The sequence below is a fragment of the Moschus berezovskii genome, chromosome 1 (genome assembly GCF_049115385.1).
Source record: "Moschus berezovskii isolate FMDL1 chromosome 1, NW_MosBer_1.0, whole genome shotgun sequence".
NCBI lineage: Eukaryota > Metazoa > Chordata > Mammalia > Artiodactyla > Moschidae > Moschus > Moschus berezovskii.
The window spans coordinates 25,240,023-25,263,594 of NC_142460.1; the positions used below are offsets into that span (position 1 = coordinate 25,240,023).

The window sequence follows — 23,572 nt, forward strand, 5'->3', positions numbered from 1 at the left end:
CAGCCTTCTTCATGGTCCAACTCTCCCATCCACACATGACTACTGGAAAAGTCATAGCTTTCTCTATATAGACCTTTGTCAGCAAAGTGATGTCTCTACTTTTTAATACACTGTCTAGGTTTGTCACAGCTTTCCTTCCAAGGAGCCAATGTCTTTTAATTTCATGACTGCAGTCACCATCTGCAGTGATTTGCGAGCAAAGAAAAATAAAATCTGTCACTGCTTCTACTACTTCCTCTCCTATTTGCCATGAAGGGATGAGACCAGATGCCATGATCGTAGTTTTTTAATGTCAAGTTTCAAGCCAGCTGTTTCACTCTCCTCTTTCACCCTCATCAAGAGGCTCTTTAGTTCCTCTTCACTTTTGCCATTAGAGTGGTATCATCTGCATATCTGAGGTTGTTAATATTTCTTCCAGTAGTCTTGATTCCAGCTTATGATTCATTCAGCCCGGCATTTTGCATGACATACTCTGCACAGAAGTTAACTGAGACAGTAACAAGATACAGCCTGGTCATACTCCTTTCCCAATTTTGAAACAGTCCATTTCTCCATGTCCACATACAGGTTTCTCAGGAGACAGGGAAGGTGATCTGGTACTCTCACCTCTTTAAGAATTTTCCAGGAGCTGATGACCTTCATAATGTCTGACAATAAAGGATTTTCTGCTTTCCTTGAATTGGACAACTTTTTTCAAGTGGGTAGAGACTGATCATGGAACAGCTGGCACTGAGGTATATGAAGACCTGAGCTATAAGCTGTCCCTGGAGTTCCCCGGTGGCTACCCTTACGAAACTCTCATGGGGAAGTTCCTCACACCCTGCTGCCACCCCAGCATGGATGCCCAGGGTAACACTTGCCTGGACATTCAGTAAGGCAAATGATCCACCCTGTACAACATCAGAACCACTCTGCTCTCCCATCCAGAGTCTGCTCAGAACCCAACATCATAGCCCTTTGAACACATATGCTGCTGAGCTTGGGAAAAACACCCACAGCCCTTAAGAAGAGCCTACAAAAACCACTCAAAGCACGTCTCCAGCCAAGAGCCCTGACCTGGGAGGTCCAGCTGTCCTTGTGTTTCCTTTTTATTGTTTTTCCTTAGGTGGTCGCCCCTTTCCTCGATTTCTGTACAGGACTCTGTTTTTCTCTGCAGTGTCATTTTCATTTTATTTATGTTTTTTAAATTAAGTGCCAGGTTAAGCCCTCGTGATGAATATATTAAATAAGTACAATTTGGGATTTTTTTTAAAGAACTATTGGGAAGGATGTGAAAAAGTTGAAACCCCCAGACATTGCTGGCAGGAATGCAAACTGATGCAGCCACACTGAGGAAAATAGTTCCTCAGAGTTAAGCATAAAGTTGACCCAGAAGTTCCTAGGTATACGTCAATTTCTACTCCTACCCAAGAGAATTGAAAACATATGCTCCCCTAAGATTTATAAATTAATAGACACAATAACATTTTTATAATAGCTAAAAAGTGAAAACAACTCAAATGTCCATCAGCTACTGAATAGAAAGAATTTGGTAAATCTATGTAATGGATTATTATTTCGCATGAAGTACTGACACATGCAACAACATGGACAAAACTTAAAAATTATTTTTGTAAGTGAAAAAAATTCAAAAGGCTACAGATTGTATGACTACATTTATATAAAAAATCCACAATAGGCAAAGCCATAGTAACAGAAAGCAGATTAATGGTTGCTAGATGTTGAAAAAGGAGGAATGATTCTTAATGAGTACAATGTATTGGGGGGGAGTAATAAAACATTCTGAAATTAAATAGTGGTGATAGTTGCACAGCTCTGTGCATTTACTGAAAATCACTGAATTGTATACCTCATTTCTTTCAACTTTCAGTTCAGTTCAGTTCAGTTGCTCAGTCATGTCCGACTCTCCGCGACCCCATGAACCACAGCACGCCAGGCCTCCCTGTCCATCACCAACTCCAGAGTTCACTCAAACTCATGTCCATCGATGCGGTGATGCCATCCAGCCATCTCACCTCTGTCGTCCCCTTCTCCTCCCGCCCCCAACCTTTCCCAGCATCAGAGTCTTTTCCAGTGAGTCAACTCGTCGCATGAGGTGGCCAAAGTATTGCAGTTTCAGCTTCAGCATCAGTCCTTCCAATGAACACCCAGGTTTGATCTCCTTTAGAATGGACTGGTTGGATCTCCTTGTATAAGGGACTCTCAAGAGTCTTCTCCAACACCACAGTTCAAAAGCATCAGTTCTTGGGCAATCAGCTTTCTTCACAGTCCAACTCTCACATCCATACATGACCACGGGAAAAACCATAGCCTTGACTAGACGGACCTTGGTTGGCAAAGTAATGTCTCTGCTTTTTAATATACTCTCTAGGCTGGTCATTACTTTCCTTCCAAGGAGTAATTTCATGGCTTTTAATTTCAAAGTCTTTTAATTTCACGGCTGCAATCAGCATCTGCAGTGATTTTGGAGCCCAAAGAAATAAAGTCTGACACTGTTTCCACTGTTTTTCCATCTATTTCCCATGAAGTGATGGGACCAGATGCCATGATCTTTGTTTTCTGAATGTTGAGCTTCAAGCCAACCTTTTCAATCTCCTCTTTCACTTTCATCAAGAGGCTTTTGAGTTCCTCTTCACTTTCTGCCATAAGGGTAGTGTCATCTGCATATGTGATGTTATTGATATTTCTCCCTGCAATCTTGATTCCAGCTTGTGCTTCTTCCAGCCCAGCGTTCCTCATGATGTTAAATAACATCATGCATATAAGGAACATTAAATAACGTTCCTGCATAGAAGTTAAATAAGCAAGGTGACAATATACAACCTTGATGTACACCTTTTCCTATTTGGAACCAGTCTGTTGTTCCATGTACAGTTCTGACTATTGCTTCCTGACCTGCATACAGGTTTCTCAAGAGGCAGGTCAGGTGGTCTGGTATTCCCATCTCTTTCAGAATTTTCCACAGTTTATTGTGATCGACACAGTCAAAGGCTTTGGCATAGTCAATGAAGCAGAAATAGATGGTTTTCTGGAACTCTCTTGCTTTCTCCATGATCCAGCGGATGTTGGCAATTTGATCTCTGGTGCCTCTGCCTTTTCTAAAACCTGCTTGAACATCTGGGAGTTCACGGTTCACATATTGCAGAAGCCTGGCTTGGAGAATTTTGAGCATGACTTTACTAGCGTGTGAGATGAGTGCAATTGTGCGGTAGTTTGAGCATTCTTTGGCATTGCCTTTCTTTCAACTTTATTGATATATAATTAACATACAGGATTGTTCAAATTCAAGGTGTACAATGTGTTGATTTGACACCACTTCTGTATTGCGAAAAGATCACCACAGCAGGGTCAGTTAACAACTCCATTACCTCACGTTATAACCATTTCTTTTTTATGATGAGAACATTTAAGATGTATTCTCTTAACCACTTACCAGCATATAATATGTTGCTGTTGTTGTTAAGTCGCTCAGTCGTGTCTGACTCTTTGCAATCCAGGGGACTGAAGCCCACCAGGCTCTTCTGTCCATGGGCGTTTTCAGTTAAGAATATTGGCCATTTCCTCCTCTAAGAGACCTTCCTGACCGAAGGAGTGAACCTGTGGCTCCTGTATAGAAGTTGGATTTCTTACTTCTGGGCCACAAGGGGAGCCCTGATATAATATGATACTGCTAACTGTAATCACCATGCCGTATGTTAGATTCCCCAGAACTTATTCTTCTCACAACTGAAAGTTTATACTCTTTGACCAATAATGTCTCATTTTCTCTACCCACTACCCCTGATAACCACCATTCCCTGTTTCCACCAGTTTGCTTTTTTTTTTTTTTAGATTCCACATATATGTGAGATAATACAGTGTTTCAAGGTCCATCCATGTTGTCACAAATGGCAAAATTTCCTGCCTTCTCTGGCTAAAGAATACTATATACAGAGGAAATGTATAGTATTTACAGTGTCTTTGTCCATCCATGAGTAGACAAACACTTATTTCCTTACCTTGGCTGTTGTGGATATGTTACAGTGACCTTGGGAGTATAGATATGTCTTCAAGATCCTGATTTCATTTCCTGTGACTATATTACCAGAAGTGGGACAGATGGGTCATATGATGGTTCTGTTTTTGATTTTGAGGAACCACCACACTGTTTTCCATAGTAACTGCACCAGTTTACACTCCCCCAACAGTGAAAAGGGGCTCCCTTTTCTCCACATCCTTGCTGACACCTGTTATGCCATGTCTTTTGATACCAGCCGTTCTAACATGTGTGAAGTGATACCGTGGTGGTTTTGAATTGTATTTCCTTGATGATTCGTGATGTTGAGCATCTTTTCATGTACTCAATGGCCATTTGTATATCTCCTTTGGGAAAATATCTATTCGGTTCCTTTGACCATTTTTTTTTAATCAGAATTATTATTATTTTTTTTTGCTATTGAGTTGTATGAGTTTCTTACATATTTTGGATATTAACCCCTTATCAGATATATGGTTTCCACATATTCTCTCCTGTTTCATAGGTTACCTTTTTATTTTGCTGAATATGTCCCTGTTAAACTGGAGAGCTGAATGTGTCTTCCCACTAAAACAATACTGCACATACTTCAGCCACTTGGCCATAGAATGTGCTTGAGTGAACTAATCCAGGAGTCCTCCTAACAACCTTAGAGGGAAACTACACTTCCACTTGCAAATAATCAGTTTAATAAATGTGTAAATCAAAACCATTCTTCTGTTCTTCGACCAAAGTTGTTTTTTTTTTTTTTAATGTCTGTCCTTCTTTCTGTTTATAAGCAAACTGATGTTGCATTTTTACACAACACTCCTGAGTATGTGTCCTGAAAACTGTAACCCGGGACCTTGGCCAGAGAGAGCAACAGGAGGCAGACTGAACAGGGGTTTTCCTGAGGGTGTGTCAATAGTAATGACTCACGCTACTTCCTCGTTCAAACCCTTTCCATCGCCGGGGTGGAGAAAGTGCAGCCAGTCCTGGGGGAAGTCATCTTTATTTAGAGGTGCTCTTCCTATGTGTACTAGTTGCTCAGCTGTGTCCGACTTTTTGTGGGGCTTCTCCAGGCAAGAATACTGGAGTGGGCTGCCATGCCCTCCTCCAGGGTATCCTCCCAACCCAGCAATCGAACCTAGGCCTCCTATATTGCGGGCAGATTCTACACCATCTGAGCCACCGGGGAAGCCCTTGCTATAGTGACACTTTTTGCTTTCCTTGTACCACAACGCAAAGCAGGGAAATTGAAATGAAGGGCAAGATGGAGTTTAAGACAACACAAGTCACCTGTAAAATAAAGGTGACATATACTAAAATTAATTTCTCAGTGTATGCAAAAGAGAAAGGCAAATTCAGCATATTTCTTTTTCTGTGTGTAGTCAGGTACTAAGTGACTCTTGAGTCATGCAAAGCCAGTAAAGAGAAGAGAGACAAAGAAGAAGAAAGAAGAGGAAGGAATGCAAAGAAGAAGTGTGAACATAAACTACCTTTCCAATGTGGGCAGTCTAGATGGTATCTCAGTTCCCCAAACAATGCTTGCTTTGTAATTTCACCGCATTACTCATTCAAATGTTTTCTCTCCGATGGCTCAAAGTCCGCAGTTCCAGACCTGAAATCTGTCTGTTAAGGTAAAGCACTCAAGTCCTTTCTAGGACTGTCCACTCATAAAAAGAGGAATAATTGAGGCTTTTATACCTTGAGAGATTTCTCAAAGTACTGCACAGAGATTAAACATCAGCAATTATACAGTGCTATCCATCGCAGAGACATTACTTTGCCAACCAAGGTCCGTCTAGTCAAGGCTATGGTTTTTCCAGTGGTCATGTATGGATGTGAGAGTTGGACTGTGAAGAAAGCTGATCGTCCAAGAACTGATGCTTTTGAGCTGTGGTGCTGGAGAAGACTCTTGAGAGTCCCTTGGACTGCAAGGAGATCCAACCAGTCCATTCTAAAGGAGATCAGCCCTAGGTGTTCATTGGAAGGACTGATGCTGAAGCTGAAGCTTCAATACTTTGGCCACCTCATGCAATAAGTTGACTCACTGGAAAAGACTCTGATGCTGAGAGGGATTGGGGGCAGGAGGAGACGGGGATGACAGAGAATGAGATGCTTGGATGGCATCACCGACTTGATGGACGTGAGTTTGAGTGAACTCCGGGAGTTGGTGATGGACAGGGAGGCCTGGCGTGCTGTGGTTCATGGGGTCGCAAAGAGTCAGACATGACTGAGAGACTGAACTGAACTGAACTGATCCATCATTTAAAACTGAGGAGAAGGAAGCCAAGTTGTTGAGGCCAGAGCCAGAAAAGGACTGCTGCTTGATTTGCTGAGTCACACTGCCTTTGAAATAAAACAATGCAAATCATTCGATGAAAGGTGTTTGCCGAAATTTTTTTCTTCTTTACTGAAAAGAAAGAGTAAGGAAGGCATGAATTACTATTCCATAAAACGAGTATAATTATACTTACTGAATGTGGTGTTATAAAAATTAAATTTTAAAAGTTATAGGTAAAACAGCTTAAGAAAAATTGGCGCATGTATCAGTAAGACTTGGCTGTCATAATTTTTACTTTTATTGTTCTTAATTACTGGTTACTATTATAGAGGTGGATCTGTGAGTGGCAGAGAGCCTGTGGTAGCCAGATAACTGATCCAAATCATTCATCATGCTTATGTTGAAACTCATGAACCATGTACAGAAAATAGAATGATATTTCAGTTTGCATTTGAAAGTATAATTAGTTGATACCAGACCTTCAAAAGAATGCTTATTTTCACATTATTATCCGAAATGAATTTCAGTACCAAATTCTGTGTGTGAATCTTCGCTGCTGCTGCTTAGTCACTCAGTCGTGTGTGACTCTTTGTGACCTCATGGACTGTAACCCGCCAGGCTCCACTGTCCATGGGGGTTCTCCAGGCAAGGATACTGGAGCAGGTAGCCATGCCCTCTTCCAGGGAATCTTCCCAACCCAGGGATCAAAACCGGGTCTCCCACATTGCAGGCAGATTCTTTACCATCTGAGCCACCTAAGAAGTCCTATGTGAATCTTTAACCCCCACTAATTAACTTTATTCACTAGCTATTTCTGAATCTTGAATTATTTATAAATACAAAAATGTCAGATGCACCAAAAGCACCTTTTAAAGGAAAAAATACATGAGAAAAAAAATGTTAAAGATTTTGAAATTTACTAAGTGTCCTGTCCAGCTCATCCATCTGCGCTATCTACGCCTTTGTTTTCCACTAACTGGGCTACTTCAGATCTTTTTAGATATAGAAGTTAACTTAGAGAAAAGTGACTGTAATTCAAATAATTCCTGTCCATAAAAATGCAAAGTGCACTCCTGTGAATATTAACCAGTTTTACCAGGTTTGCATCTATTTATAAATTCACTTCACATTCTTTATCCAACTATAAATGCGTACTTTGCTTTTGAACTGGTTGAAGAATCTATTGGTCTCTCATTAACTCCTGAGTTAAAATATTTGATACATGTTCGTTTTATATTTTATGAAAGTCATAATTTTATCATCATTGAAAATTTATCTTTTAATAAGTATAAACTTCAAATTTATATGACTCCCTGAGGACACATCCAAACAAGTTACTTTCCTTGCAAATTTTCTAGCCAAGGTCAGAATTATCTTTTTCTTATGGTTTCTGAACAGTTATTATTAGAAAATCTGTCTGTCAAATATGGCTGTGTAAGCTCACAAAGTAAAGAGCAGTGCTCTGGGCAATTTTGAAGAGCTTCTTCTACACCCAGAAAAAAAATTTGCAAAGCTTCTAAGGCAACAGACAAAAAGTTTAACCAAAATGAGTTAAGATTTGTTGAAAGGACTTCCTGGAGAGAGGATGTGGAAGCCAGATTTAAATTGAAACAGCAGTATTAGCCCATCTCACAAGAGTATATTCAAGACTAATACTCTGATATTTTAAATGAAAGTTTAATTAATGTCTCGAGATTAAAAAATTGAAAAGCATTTTGCTTTTAAGTTTTATTATTACAGTTGTATTTTTTTTAATATAAGAATAGGACTGTTCAGATGTTCTCCAGGAAATAGGTTGCTAAAATACCAGATCTTTCTATTTATTTCAATCCTACATAATTACAGAATTGAATATTTTACAACTATAATATTATTCCAGTTATGTAAGTAAAATTTTATATAATTGAAATAATTATGTGGGAGGAATTTAGTCAACTCAACTATATAACTATTCGTGTAGGTTATAGAATTGTAAAGACATTTAAAACATTTCTATGTGAAAGGATAGTGTTTCTAACAAAATTGGTACCAAACTATAATCATAAAAGTAGCTGAAGATTATAAATAATGACCATTTAATGACTATGACTAATGATTTTAGTGGGTGTTTCATAGAAAAAGGGAACAAGTATGAGAATTTAAGTGTGTGTCATCAATGTGGCACACTTAACAGAAGATTACAGAAACATGAGAGGCTTTTAGAATGAACTTCCATATCTGTTTTTAAAATTATTAGTGCTTTTACTTGTGAGTATTCTTCATACATTTCCTGCTATTAATCTTATTAGAAGGTGAAATAATTTTGTCTATTACTACTCAAACATCACTTCCCTTGCAAAATGATCTTTGATGTCCAAAAGGCAGGATTAGACTCTCTCTCCTTTCTGTTTTCACACTGATTATGCCATAATAGTTCAGTAATTGTCTATTTAAGAGTCTTTAAGTGTGACAGAGCACTTCCCTGGTGACTCAGACAGTAAAGAATCTGCCTGAAATGTGGGAGGCCTGGGTTTGACCCCTGCATGGGGAACATTTCCTGGAGAAGAGAATGGCTACCCACTCCAGCAGTCATGCATGGAGAATTCCATGGACAGAGGAGCCTGGTGGGCTACAACTCCCAGCTGGATATGACCGAGTGATTAACACTCTAAGTGTGATATAACAGAAATAGTGTAGATGCTGGATTCAAATCATTATGAATTCCAAAATAATTAATTGCTAGTTGAATGATCATGGATAAGCAAATAAATCTTATGAACCTTAGCAAGATTTGCATGACAACTTGTTACAGTATTGTATGTACTTGCATGGGCATGCGTGCATGCTCAGTCATTCAACCATGTCCAACTCTTGACCATAGAGACCCTGTGGACTATAACCCACCAGGCTACTCTATCCATGGGATTTTCCAGGCAAGGATACTGAATGCGTTGCCATTTCCTCCTCCAGGGGATCTTCCCGACCCAGGGATTGAACCCATTCCTCTTAGATATCCTGCATCAGCACGTGGATTCTTTACCACTGAGCCAGCTGAGAAGCCCATGAACTTATATATGCAATAGTATTATAGTATTATTGTCAATATTAAGGGAAATTACATATGTTGTTACCTGGAGCATAGTAAATGCTCAATAAGATGATAAAAATAAGACTTCCTGGTGGTCCAGTGGTTAAGACGTTATACTTCCAATGCAGGGGGCATGAGTTCAATCCCTGGTCAGGGAAATTCTGCATACCTCAAGGTAGGGCCAAAAGCAAAATTTCCAAAGATTATAGAAGCATTGTATTTCCACCTCTTTCCAACATCATGACTAAGCTATTTTTGTCTGTTTCATTATATATTTGCCATGGCAAGCCACTCCAGTACTCTTGCCTAGAAAATCCCATGGATGGAGGAGCCTGGTAGGCTGCAGTCCGTGGGGTCGCTAAGGGTCGGACACGACTGAGCGACTTCACTTTCACTTTTCACTTTCACACACTGGAGAAGGAAATGGCAACCCACTCCAGTGTTCTTGCCTGGAGAATCCCAGGGACAGGGGAGCCTGGTGGGCTTCCGTCTATGGGGTCACACAGAGTCGGACACGACTGAAGTGACTTAGTAGCAGCAGCATATTACTTTATTTACTATATAATGCTATTATAAATCCATGCTTTAATAAAAAATTGGAAAAACCTAACATTAAAACGCCATTGAAGTTGTTATTGTTAGCATTTCCCACGTCATTCTTCTTGTTTTGATAAGTCATTATTAGTGTTCACTTCTTCCTCGCTAGAAATGCTGTTTTGACACCAGTGTTTGAAAACACTGCAAATGGTTGAGCAATTCATGACCCTTGCAAAATGCTCCTGTTGTTTCTTCTTCATTCTTTAGAAAGAGAGACCAATTCCCAACCTTGCTCATCTGGGTAAGGTTGGAACTTTCGCTCAGGCTCCATCATGTCTCTTCACAATCTTTGGCCGAGATGAAGTGGGCGGGAGTGCTCAGAGGAGTGAGACTTTGACTCATGTGGAGTCACCCAACCCTACTTAGCCATCTAGCTGGGTTTCTCACACTTCTCACACTGGCAAAACCAGATTCCAGCCTGTCCTGTACCTCCCCTGTCTTTTCCCCTGAGATGTCTCTGTGGGAACTGCATTCCCTCACAATTTGGCTTGTATCTTTGGCAATTCAACTCAATTGGTATCTTTTCTAGGAAATCTTTCCTGAATTATCTCTTTTCTCGAATATACTCCCTTGCATTTCCCCCATAAAAATACAAAACTAATCCCTTATAGGCCACATTCCTTTCTCATAAAGTGGATAAAATACATGAGGTCCAGTCAAATCTTAGTGTTAATCAGCAACAACTTTTAGTGGTGGTATTGTTCAGTTGCTAAGTCCTGTCTGACTCTTTGCAACCCCATGGACTGTAGTCCTCCAGGTTTCTCTGCCCATGGGATTTTTCAGGCAAGAATACTAGAGTGGGTTGCCATTTCTCTCCCTCCTCCAGGGGATCTTCCCAACCCAGGAATGGAACCCATGTCTCCTGCATTATTGGCAAGTGGATTCTTTACCACTGAGCCACCAGGGAAGCCCAACTTTTAGTATTCAGTTCAGTTCATTTCAGTTCAGTCACTCAGTCATGTCCAACTCTTTGTGACCCCATGAATCACAGCACGCTAGGCCTCCCTGTCCATCACCAACTCCCGGAGTTCACTCAAACTCATGTCCATCGAGTCGGTGATGCCATCCAGCCATCTCATGCTCTGTCATCCCCGTCTCCTCCCGCCCCCAATCCCTCCCAGCATCAGACTCTTTTCCAGTGAGTCAACTTGTTGCATGAGGTGGCCAAAGTATTGGAGTTTCAGCTTCAGCATCAGTCCTTCCAATGAACACCCAGGATTAGTATGTCCCAAATGTTCCATGAGACATATATATTACTTGTTGTTTATCTTGAATTCAAATTTAATTGGGCACTCTGTATATTTATTTAGTAAATTGAGCACCTCTGATCTGCTATCTTGCTCTGCCGTACTGTATTATGTTACTTGTATTGCACCATGAGTCACAGGAGTTATCCAGGCTGCAGGCTCTCAAAGGCCAGGAACGGTGTCCAATTCCCCTGTTTCACCACCACTTCTACCTCACCTTTCCTGATGCTTCACACCAAACAGCGTCTTAAATGCCAGTGAGAGAGCAGGAGTAGGGTCTTCATTCAACCTTTCATTCCTTCCTTCAGCTATCAAATATCCATTTAATACCCACCAGGTGCCAAGCCCTAAAAAACATTCTGGAGATACAACTTTAAATGAGACACAGCTACTGTCCTCAAGGAGCTCCCAGCTCATTCAGAAAAACAGGCAGGTCAGGATGCTATTTCCATCAATATGATAAGTTCTAAAAGAGGGTAAGATGAGAAGGCAAGGGAGTGGCACCAGCCCAGTCTCCAGGGGTCCAAGGAGACATTTGAGAAGAAATATTGTATCAGTGAGGTGGAGACCTAATCATTAATAAGAGTTCAGCAGGGAATGGCAGACAGAGAAGGCACCCCAGGCAGAGAGAGCCGCATGAACAAATGCTTAAAGTAACAATGAATATGGCAGCAATGTCTAAATAATTAATCAAATCTTCCTCTTAGTTCAAGCTTGCCCTGGCTCATGGATGCCACTGTATCTTGAGGCCTCAAACCTCTTGACAGTTTTTCTCAAAGAATTCAGCGATGACAGCTCTTCCTCCTCTCTCACCTCATCACCTCTATTCTCATCTCTTTTCTCCTTGTTGTGTAAGCACCTGAGGCTGTTGTATAGCACAGGTTGTTCAGCTCTGTGCTCTGTGATGCCCTAGACAGGTGGAATGGGGCAGGTGGTGGGGAGGCTCACAAGAGAGCCGATATATGTATACACATGGCTGATTCATGATGTTGTACAGCAGAAACCAACACAAAGTAAAGCAACTACATTCCAAATAAAAAATAATTTTAAAAAAAGAAGGTAGATCCTAGAGGGGTGGGATGAGAAAGGGTGGGAGGGAGGCTCAGGAGGGAGGGGATATATGTGTACATATATAGCTGATTCATGATGTTGTAAACTAGAAACCAACACCGCATCATAAAGCAATTATCCTCCAATTAAAATTAAATTTTAAAAATGTTAATACATTAAAAAAAAAGAACACAGAACCAAAAGTGACCACCTGTCTTGGCTTCCTGACCTTCCTTCCATCAGTCTCGCTCTCTCTGCTCCATCAAAGATTTTCTCATTTTCCCCTCTGCTTGCTCCTTCCAATTCTTGTTACCCCACGGAGACTGATACCTCTGGCCATCGCTACTTTCTAGTCCTCTTTGGGTGATTCCACTCACCCCTCATTCTCTCCTTCCTGCATAACCTAACCATACTCCACACAGTAGTGGCAAGACAATTGTAGGGTTCCAACACTTAAAAGTGCAATCACAGGGGGAAAAAAAATCACATCCCTGGTGAGAGGGATAAAAAGTAAAGGAGGAAGTTCTCAAGTGAAATCCTTTTAAATAAAACTGTTTCTCCACAATGCCTCTTTGGACTAACCAACCATTCTCAGTCATTTCCACAGTACAAGCTTGCAGCACAAAGCAAGCATTCAGTAAACTGTTGATGCAAGAATTTACCTTTTTCTAATTTTCTCATTGACCTTGTTCTAATTAAATCTTCAGTGTGGCAAGTGGTAGAATTGAACAAATATGACAAACAGTAGCCAGCTCTCTGTACTAAGTGTGAAGCTAGGAATTTGAATATGGAGCTTATGATGACAGGGTATTTGTGATAGTTAGCTTTCTGTGCCAACTTGACTGAGTCACAGGAAGCCCTGATAGTTGGTGAATCATTGTTCTGGGTGCATCTGTGGGGAGTGTTTGGGGGTGAGAGTAATAACATTTAAACTGACAGGGCTTCCTTAGTGGCTCAGTGGTAAAGAATCTGCCTGCCAATGCAGGAGACATGGATTCAATCTCTGATCCAAGAAGACCTCACATGCCGTAGAGTAATTAAGCCCGTGCTCCACAGCTACTGACCCTGTGCTCTGGAGACCAGGAGCTGCAACTGCAGAGCTCATGTGCTACAACTACTGAAGCGCATGCACCCTAGAGCCCATGATCCACAACAAGAGGAGCCATGGCAACAAGAAGCCCAAGCAATGAGAAGCCCATGCACTGCAACCAGAGAGTATTTCCTGCTCACCACAACTGGAGGAAAGCCCATGCAGCAACAAAGACCCAGCACAGTCAAAAATAATAAATAAACAAATAAAATTATTTTTTAAAGGGTAATAATAAACTCATAGACTTAGTAAAGCAGATTGCTCTACCTAAGTTGGTGGGCCTTACTCAATCAGTTGAAAGCATGAATAGAGCAAAAAGGCTGACCCTCCTCCCAAGTAAGAGATTCTTTCTGCCTGAAAGTTATCAAATTGGGACATCAGCTCCTCCTAGGTCTAAAATGTTCTGGCCTTGGACAATAACAACACCACTGGCTCTCCTGGTTCTCACACCTTCAGACTCAGACTGGAATATACACTATCAACTCTCTGAGTCTACAGTTGACAGACATACCATGAAGATATTGTAATTTGCCTGCCTTCATAATTGCATGAGTATATACACTGTTTCTCTGGAGAGTCCTAGTAGAGTAGCATAGGGAATAAGACAATCAGAAGCTACTTTGATTATAATATCTGCCTCTAATTTGCCTCATAAATTTTTCATGACCCAGGTACATTTCAGCGCCCCAGGTAATTAACTCACTCTTCATTACATGTGAATGATTTGATTCTTATAGGCCATTTTTCCATATTAAATGTCAAGGGCCTTTGAAGAATATTCCTAGTTTATTTGGTAGGATTCAATTCCCTACAAACAGCACCATGTATGTTCACTACTTTGTGTATCCATGACAATGAAGCTACCTAAGGTACCGCATCATGTTAAGATCAGAAGATAGGGAAGTGTCTGTCAGCTCTGATATTCAGGAATAAAAGTGGGGGGGGGGATGTTAGGTTAAATCCAATCAATACTTTCTTATCAGGCATGTCCCATAATATTACACAAAAGTAAAGATCTCAGAAGTAAGAGAAGAGGCAAGGACATGGGATGAGGGTATGAAGTGAGAGTTTGGTGGGGACTTCAAGGACTAAAGGACGCTAAAGTGCTGAACATACAATGCTGATCAGGGCCAGCATCATAGATGCATCACCTGTTCAGATGCTCAGAAGGACCCCACGTGTTGTTGCTCTACTGTCACCATCTTGAGACTCTTAATCATTTTTGAAACAAGGGCCCCCAAATTTTCATTTTGCACTTGGTCCTGCAAATTATACAACTGGTCCTGGTGCTAAAAAAATTTTTCTTCCAGTTTGGTAACCAGTTAATTAAGACTACATGTTTATGCAACTTTCCATCTACTGGTTGTTCTAATGGTCTTATGATAGGATCCAAGAACAACAGCAAACCAAACTGAGATCCCATCGTCCCATATTCTTCCCACATACGGAAAGAACAGGAGGCAAGAGATGACCTTGAGCAACAACCATCAGGAGCTATATACAACTGGTCCTTGGGCAGAACTTGAGAAGAGTTGCAGGCTGATTAGCAGCGTTCCTACGAACTTGAATAACCACTTCTAAAATCAAGGACTAGACCTCTAATAGTTGGATGACACTATAGTGGAACAGTGGGCCCTCACCAGTGAAACGGCTTGAAAATCCCCAGTCTAGGAACTGAGTAAAATAATTTGGCACCATTGTCAAAACCTTCCTTTGACATCCTTCACTCATGACAAACTTCACTTGGTATAAGGAAGAGAAAACCTGCCTACAATCTGTGAGTGTGTTACTTGCTGTAACTAACACAGATTTTCATTTCAAGCCTTAAGACAGACAAATAACCTGTAAATATTTCCAGGTTTTATAAACACACACATTCGTATAAACACAAATGTGCATCAGGGTTTTCCATCTGTAGAAGTATTTGTATCTAACATATTCTGGATAGACATTAAAAGTGAAGGAATCTATGAAGAAGGAAATGGCAACCCACTCCAGTATTCTTGCCTGGAAAAGTTCATGGACAGAGGAGCCTGGCAGGGTGCAGCCCATGGCGTTACAAGACTGAGCATGCATGCATGAAGGTGGAAGGAGATGGGTTGGTAGCAATAAACTGGTAGAACTAAAAGAAAAAAAAAAAGCAGAGGCATCTGGATATGATTAATATCTTCCTAAAATTCTCATCTGGTGGGACAGAGGAAGACACTGCCTTCCAATTTGATAAATGGAGAACTTGACCTGCTGATTTGGCAACATGCTTGATTATTTCCCCAAATAAAAAAGACCGCGCCAACAGCACTGCTTACTCACAATTGCCCTGAACAGTCTGAGTTTCCCTCCTGTAGCAGAGTATCCTACTTTTGCCCCACATGTTTCACCCCACATACTTTTCTCCTTTGGTCCTAAGTTCCAGGCAATAACATTGTATTAGTCAGAGTTTGCAGAAAACAGAGCAATAGATGCATAGAGAGAGAGAGCTTTATTATAAAAAAAAAATTGCCTCATGTGATTATGGAGGCTGATAAGTCCCAGGATCTGTCATGTGCAAGCTGAAGATTCAGTAAAGCTAGGGGTGTAATTTCTATCTGAAAGTCAGCAGGCTTGAGACTCAGAGAGAGCCAACATTTCTCTTCTACTCTAAAAGCAGGAAAAACTGATGTCCCAGCTCAGTGCAGCCAGGCAGGAGGAGTTTTCATAGAAAAGTCAGACTTTTTGCTCCATTCAGGCCTTCAAGTGATTGAGAGAGGCCCACTCACATGAGGGAGGGCAATCTGCTTTATTCAATCTTCCTATTGAAATGTAAATCTCATGCAAAAGCACCCTCACAGACTTATCCAGAATAATGTTTGACAAAATATCTGGGCACCCTGTGGCCCAGTCAAGTTGACATATAAAATTAACCATCTCGGGAATGTCACTGGAAGCATCTTGTGGCAGCTCCCAGGATAATCAGCTTTCTCCTAGACTGCACCCCTTCTTGTCCCTTCCTCCCCCAGCTGCCACTATTATCTTCAACTGTGAAAACAAGGGACATCCCTAAATAATGGCAGAAAAATCTGAGGCCCTAAAGATTTTATTGGGCTTCCCCAATGGCTTAGCAAGTAAACACTCTATCTGCAGTGCAGGAGACACAGAAGACCCGGGTTTGATCCCTGTTTCAGGAAGATCCTCTGGAGGAGGAAATGGCAACCCAGTCCATCATTCTTGCCTGGAAAAATCCCATGGACAGGGGAGCCTGGCGGGCTACAGTCCATGGGACCACAAAGAGTCGGACACAACTTAGAGACTCAACAACAACCAAATCTAAACTGCATTTCAATGGAAACTCATGGTCACTGTGGAACCAAAGGATATTGAGCCTGTTATCTGTTCACTGTGATTTCTTAAAAATATTTATTTATTAGGTTGCACCAGGTTGGGGCATGCAAACTCTTTTCTGTGGCATGTGGGATCTATTTCCCTGACCAAGGGTTGAACTCAGTCTCTCTGCATTGGGAATGTGGAGTCTTAGCCACTGAGCCAACAGGGAAGTCCCTGCTGTGATGGTTTTTAAATAAAGTGAGAAAATACTATTATTGGTGCCATAATTCATGTTAATATTAAATGCTAGGAGAAGTCCTAAAGCTGCAAAAACTCTTTAATTTCGCCCAGTGTTTCTCAAGCATGAATCAATGCTTTGATTTTTGGGTTTTTTTTTCTGGTTCTGTTTTTTATAAATACTTTATATTTCAAACACTGGTGTTGCAAGAGCATGTTTTCAGAGGTTCTGTACCACTTTCTACTTAGAGGGTACTTTCTTCGCACTAAACACGCTGCAGTGAAGGACAAGGCTGGGGGCAAGGGGGAGGGGACAGCAGATTACATGGCTACATTTGCAGGGTCTTCACCACCATATCCCCTGATTAGGATTGCTAGTATTATCCAATAAAAATACAGGATTCTCAATTAAAAATTGAGCTTCAGATGAACTGCAGAAAAGAATTTTCTGTGTAAGTATGTCCCAGGTAATGCTTCCCTGGAGAAGGGAATGGTTAACCACTCCATTATTCTTGCCTGGAGAATTCCATTCCATGGACTGAGGAGCCTGGTGGGCTCAGTGATGTTTGGGACATACTTATACTAAAAATCTATTTATTGTTTATCTGATTTCTGAAATCCAGCTTAACTGGACATCTTGTATTTTGTCTGGCAACCCTACTCCTGATCTGTCTCTGGGGAGGAGGAGCTTCTGGGCCTCCTGATTTGTATTTGCAGACTTTTAATGGGGCTTTATGATATGGGCTTCCCTGGTGGCTCAGACAGTAAAGAATCTGCCTACCACATGGGAGACCCGGGTTCAATCCCTGGGTGGGGAAGATCCCCTGGAGACGGGAATGGCAACACACTCCAGTATGCTTGCCTGGAGAATCCAGTATGCTCCCCATGGAACTGTAGCCCACCTGGACAGAGGAGACTGGAGGGCTACAGTCCACGGGGTCAGAGTCAAACACGACTGAACAAGTAACAATTTCACTTTCATGATATGACAAGGAAAGAACACAGGAGTCAAATCAGAAACCTCTGCCCCCGAGTTTGTAACTAGTCCACCCATGAAGTTCTCTTCTAGCGGCCTCTCTTGGGTGTTCCTTACAATACCCAGTGAGACTGAGTTTTAAGGCAAATGACGATGCCCTGCCTGAATTTCAATCTCAAATTCAAACCTAGATTTTCAAATAGTCTTGCTTTGGGGGTTTTTGCACCAACAATAAAGAGATTACTTTTTAACTTCGGGCCAGCAAGCTACAGATCAATGAATACTACTCAACAGGCTTAATATAAGCTATTGTTAGCCCTACCACTATTATTCTTTTAGCACCTTCCATATCTGTATTGATAATATTGCAATGGTTGTATAACAGCGTGGGAGTGGGGGGCTGTGTATACACAGGCTATCAATACTCATCTCTACTTTACAGAGAAAAGGAGAATTTGCACACAGACTACAATGACCCCGTGGTAAGTGTTGGGGTTTTTTTCTTGCCTGGGGTCTGAGATCTGCTCGCTGTGTTCACCATGTTCATTTCCAGAAATCATAAAACCCCCAAATTTGGCTGACAGACCAGATGTTCTAAGAATACTTAGGGCTGGGCACAATAACAAGTTTAATTTTCAAATTTTTTAAATTAAAAAAAAAAAAAAGGAAAACACCCCAACTTACCCATGGTCAATTTCTTGCTTTTTTTCTCGGCTATTTTTAAATAACCAAATCACCATCGTCTCTATGGCACTCTGGAGATTGCAGGGTTTGTGAGTCATATCCTTATTTACAGGAATGATGGGGAAAGTCAGCCACTTCAGCATTTACTCCATTTTTGAGAAGTGAGCAGGCAATTAAGAAGCTGGGGGTGGAGGGGTGGGAGCTGTTTTCATACATAATTTTACCTCTTCCAACTATTTCTCCATCTTTTGCTTTTCAAGGTTCAAACCTTGAGAGAACAGCCACTGCCCGGACATGTCCAGAGACAAATAAAATAGATCAGTGTAGCAGATGGCAGACGCAAATTCTTCCTCTTTTGACTGTTGAAAAATTTGATTCCTTCTAGAAAAATGAACCTATTTGCAGGGCAGGGGTAGAGACAGAGATATAGAAAATGGACTTATAGAAACAGCAGGGACTGGAGAAAATGAACAAATTGGGAGATTGGGATTAACATATATACACAACCGTGTGTAAAATAGATAGCTGGTGGGAAGTTGCTGTATAGCACAGGGAGCTCAGCTCAGTGCTCTGTGATGACCTAGAGGGTGGAATGAGAAGTTGGGGGTGGGGAGAAGGAGGAAATATATGTATACACATAGCTCTACATATATAACTCTATATGTATAGCTATATGTGTATATATGTCTAGCTATATGTATACTCCTCTCAAGGAGGAGGGAATACATGTATACATATAACTGATTCATGTTGTTGCACAGCAGAAACCAACCCAACATTGTGGACCAATTGTTCTCCAATTAAAAAACAAATTTTAAAACAATTAATGAAACGAAACATGATTCCTCCTTTGTTCACACTGGCTCAGTCCTTCTGCTCAGAATTTCTTGTCTTAAACTTCTTAGTCCAAAAGAATCAGGTTTTAAAAGACAAACTCCTTGGGGAAAACTTTGTTTTCCAGCTTGTGTGACTCAGGCCATCACCTCAAGGGCGTCATCTACGCTTGTAAAAGCTGCTGCTTTTATCAACCTGCCGCAGAGCAATCTGAGAAACGTGCAAATATGAGGACTCATTAGGAACACGCTCAGAGTTTCAGGGAGCAGATGGAAGCAGATACCATTTTAACATTAGAATTTCAAACTCTCTTGAATATAAGACCCTTTTCTTTCAGGGAGTATTTGCTTCTAACCATGGGAAATAATTGGAGAAGGAAAAGGCAACCCAGTCCAGTATTCTTGCCTGGAGAATACCATCTTCTCCCTGGAGAAGAGCCTGGGGGGCTACAGTCCTTGGGATCACAAGAGTCGACACGACTTAGCGACTAAACCACCACCATGGGGAATAATACACTCCCGGTAAATTGAAACATAGAATGTAAGAGCTGGAAGGATGTTCAAGGAAGCTGAAGGTTAAGCCCGTCAGCTTTGTGGATGACTTCATCTCTGCCTGCGGACATTTCACACGTGTGTGAGTCGATCTACACATCCACTTTTTATCATTATCGTCCTTTAAAAATAACACGGCAGGAGGGTGGGATAAGCTGGGAGAACAGCATTGACATATATACACTGCCATGTGTAAAACACATAGCTACTGGGAAGCTGCTGTATAGCAGAGGGTGCTTAGCCCAGTGCTCTGTGATGACCTAGAGGGGTGGGATTAAAGGGAAGAGGTGGGAAACACAAAAGGGAGAGGATATCTGTATATATATGACTGATTCACTCTGCTGTACAGCAGAAACTAATACAATATCGTAAAGCAATTATACTTCAGTTAAAAAAATAATAAGTAAAAATAACACAGACAGGTGGAAAAAATTGTCTCCAAAGTTGTAATTGCTTAAGATTTCCTAGTGGCTAAGACAGTGAAGAATCTGCTTGTAATGTGGGAGACCCATGTTTGAGCCCTGCATTGGAAGATCTCCCCTGGAGAAGGAAATGGCAACCCACTCCAGTATTCTTGCCTGGAGAATTCCATGGACAGAGGAACCTGGTGGGTTACAGTCCATGGGGTCACAAAGAGTCGGACATGACTGAGCAAATAACATACTCCCAAGTTATATTCTTTTATCAGCTCTGAGTTTGGCAACTTAGAAATGAGTGAAAGTGTTGAAATATGAAATAAGCTGCTGCTGCTGCTGCTAAGTCACTTCAGTCGTGTCCGACTCTGTGTGACCCCATAGACGGAAGCCTACCAGGCTCCCCCTTCCCTGGGATCCTCCAGGCAAGAACACTGGAGTGGGTTGCCATTTCCTTCTCCAATGTGTGAAAATGGAAAGTGAAAAGTGAAAGTGAAGTCGCTCAGTTGTGTCCGACCCTTAGCGACCCCACGGACTGCAGCCTACCAGGCTCCTCCATCCATGGGATTTTCTAGGCAAGAGTACTGGAGTGGCTTGCCATTGCCTTCTCCGATGAAATAAGCGCCCCCCCCAAAAAAAAAAAAAAACAGGAAGATCACAGAAATCTTCATGAAAAGCAGGATTTTGAGTGTCATTCAATTATATTTGTTAATGGTGACAGTGGAGGTAGACTGTCTCCTGTTCTAAGCCAGGCCACATGATACCATTAAGGTTTAACTTACTCAAGAAGGAGAAAAATGTTCTCTGAAATGACTTCTCAAGTTAAAGGTAACCCTATATGAATAATCCTATCATCTGTTTAGGTAGCTAAATTTGTATAGCATAAATGACTCTTTAAAGTGTAGCACTCTAAGCAACTTAAAATGAATTAACAAAGAAAATTCTTAAAACATGTTTCCCTAGAAGATAATGTGTTAATGTTACCCCTGTGCTTTAAAGTCTTCACCGTTTCCTGCTGTTTTCAGGATTTCAGCCAAAATTCTTCATGTGATCGTTAAGGTCCTGCCTTATTCTGCAACATCATCTCATCCCAGAGCCTGTATACTTCCTCATGCTCAGCTACACGGGCCTCCACCCAAGCCTTTGAACATGCCAGAGGGCCTTTGGCCATGTTTCACTCCATCTGGACTCCTTCCCCCTCCTGCTTTCTTTGCCTCTCCAGCTCTTACTCATCCACCAGATCTTAGCTCAGTAGTCACCACCTTAAGGAAAGCATCCCAGACTCCTATCTCAATTAGATTCTTTTTCTTACATGAACTCATGTGTATGTGCCTTCTAAGTTGCTTCAGTCACAGTCAACTCTTCTGTGACCCCATGGACCATAGCCTGCCAGTCTCCTCTGTCCATGGGATTCTCCAGGCAAAGAATACTGGAGTGGGTTGCCATGTCTTCCTCCAGGGGATCTTCCCAACCCCGCGATCGAACCCACGTCTCATGTCTCCTGCTGTGGCAGGCAGGTTCTTTACCACTAGCGCCATCTGCGAAGCCCATATGAACTTATAGACTATATATTTTTTTCTGGTTGGCACTTACCTCATTTATTTGCTGTATTTTTTATCTATTGCTGCATAACATATCACCCCAAGACCCCGTGGCTTAAAACAACATTATCATCTCCAAGATCCTGAGATTCAAGAAACAGGAGCAGCTTGGTGGCTGATTCTGGCTCAGAGTCTTTCATGAGGCTGCAGGCAAGAGGTCAGCCAGGCTGCTGCCACTTGCAGTCTCTCCGGGAACTGGAGGACCTGCTTCCGTGGGGCCTGCTTCTTATCACATGTGCCTCGCCACGGGCTTCCCGAGTCTCTTCAGAACCGGGCAGCTGGCTTGCCTAGAGCTCCGGATCAAGACAGAGCAGATGAGAAGGAAGCCGTGTGTCTTCATGACCTCCGTGTAGAGGACACATTTTGCCACTTCTGCTTTATTCTCTTTGTTAGAAACAAGTCGTTAAGTCCATCCCATACTCAGTTTAGTCAGTCAGTCGTGTCCAACTCTTTGTGACCCCATGGACTGCGGCACGCCAGGCCTCCCTGTCCATCACCAACTCCTGGGGCTTATTCAAACTCATGTCCACTGAGTCGGTGATGCCATCCAACCATCTCATCCTCTGTCATCCCCTTCTCCTCCTGCCCTCAATATTTCCCAGCATCAGGGTCTTTTCAAATGAGTCAGTTCTCTGCATCAGATGGCCAAAGTATTGGAGTTTCAGCTTCAGCATCAGTCCTTCCAATGAACACCCAGGACTGATCTCCTTTAGGATGGACTGGTGGGATTTCCTTGCTGTCCACATTCAAGGGGAGGACAATTAGGTTCTACCTTGTGAGGGAATTTGGGGATAGATTTAACACTACCCACAGTAAGTATTTTGGGGGCTTCCTAGGTGGCACTAGAGGTAAAGAACCCACCTGCCAACGCAGGAGATACAGATTCAATCCCTGGGTTGGCAGCCCACTCCAGCATTCTTTCCTGGAGAATCCCGTGGAATGGATAGAGGAGTCTTGCGGGTGCTACAGTCCATGGGGTCGCAAAGAGCCGGATGCAACGGAAGCGACTTGGGGCACACGCACGCATGAGTAGGTATTTAAGTACCTGGTTACCTCTCTTACTAGACTAAGGGTTCCTTGAGCCATTTCTATAGTTCACTGTGTATCTCTGGCACTTTCCAGAATGCCTGGCAAAGCACAAGGATTCAATGAAAGAGAGAAGGAAAGGAGGAAGAAAGGGAGAGAAAAAGAAAGAAGGAAGGAAAAGGGAAGGGAGGGAGTGAAGGAAGGGATGGAGAGAGGGAGGGAAGAAGTCAGTTTTCATTTGAATCCCAGCCTTGGTGAACACTGAACACTGTACAAATTCTGGGTCCTTATTTCTGGCTTTGGAGAATGGGGATAATTATAGCTACCTCTCAGGCTGTTCTGAGAAATGATACAGCCAGTGTGATGAACCGGGATGGTCCGGCATGGAAGGGGCGCATCAAACGTCACTTCTCTTCACCTTCAGCGACACACGCCATCCATCCCAAGGCACGCGGATTCTGGTCCTCACTATGCCTGTCCCAGGGCCCCTAGTCTGTGCTCCATCCCTGCTGCTGCCACGGCACACCCCTTCCTACTGACCTCCCAACATTTCCTTGTGTCTCTAGTTCCAGGCAGTCTGTGCCCCGCAACCCTATCTTATCTTCAAGTCCGGCCCTG

General features: G+C 42.1%; 1 long non-coding RNA gene and 1 pseudogene across 1 annotated transcript; one reads left to right on the top strand and one right to left on the bottom strand.

Moving 5' to 3' along the window:
* Positions 1-631: 631 nt before the first annotated feature.
* Positions 632-2,020, top strand: LOC148778703 (ubiquitin-conjugating enzyme E2 C pseudogene; annotated as a pseudogene).
* A 383-nt stretch (positions 2,021-2,403) lies between these two features.
* Positions 2,404-22,238, bottom strand: LOC148778704 (uncharacterized). The gene is made up of 3 exons (XR_016037336.1): positions 21,921-22,238; positions 18,530-18,924; positions 2,404-6,410 (listed from the first exon to the last, which is right to left on the bottom strand). It is a non-coding gene; the product is annotated as an uncharacterized LOC148778704 (long non-coding RNA).
* Positions 22,239-23,572: the final 1,334 nt, after the last annotated feature.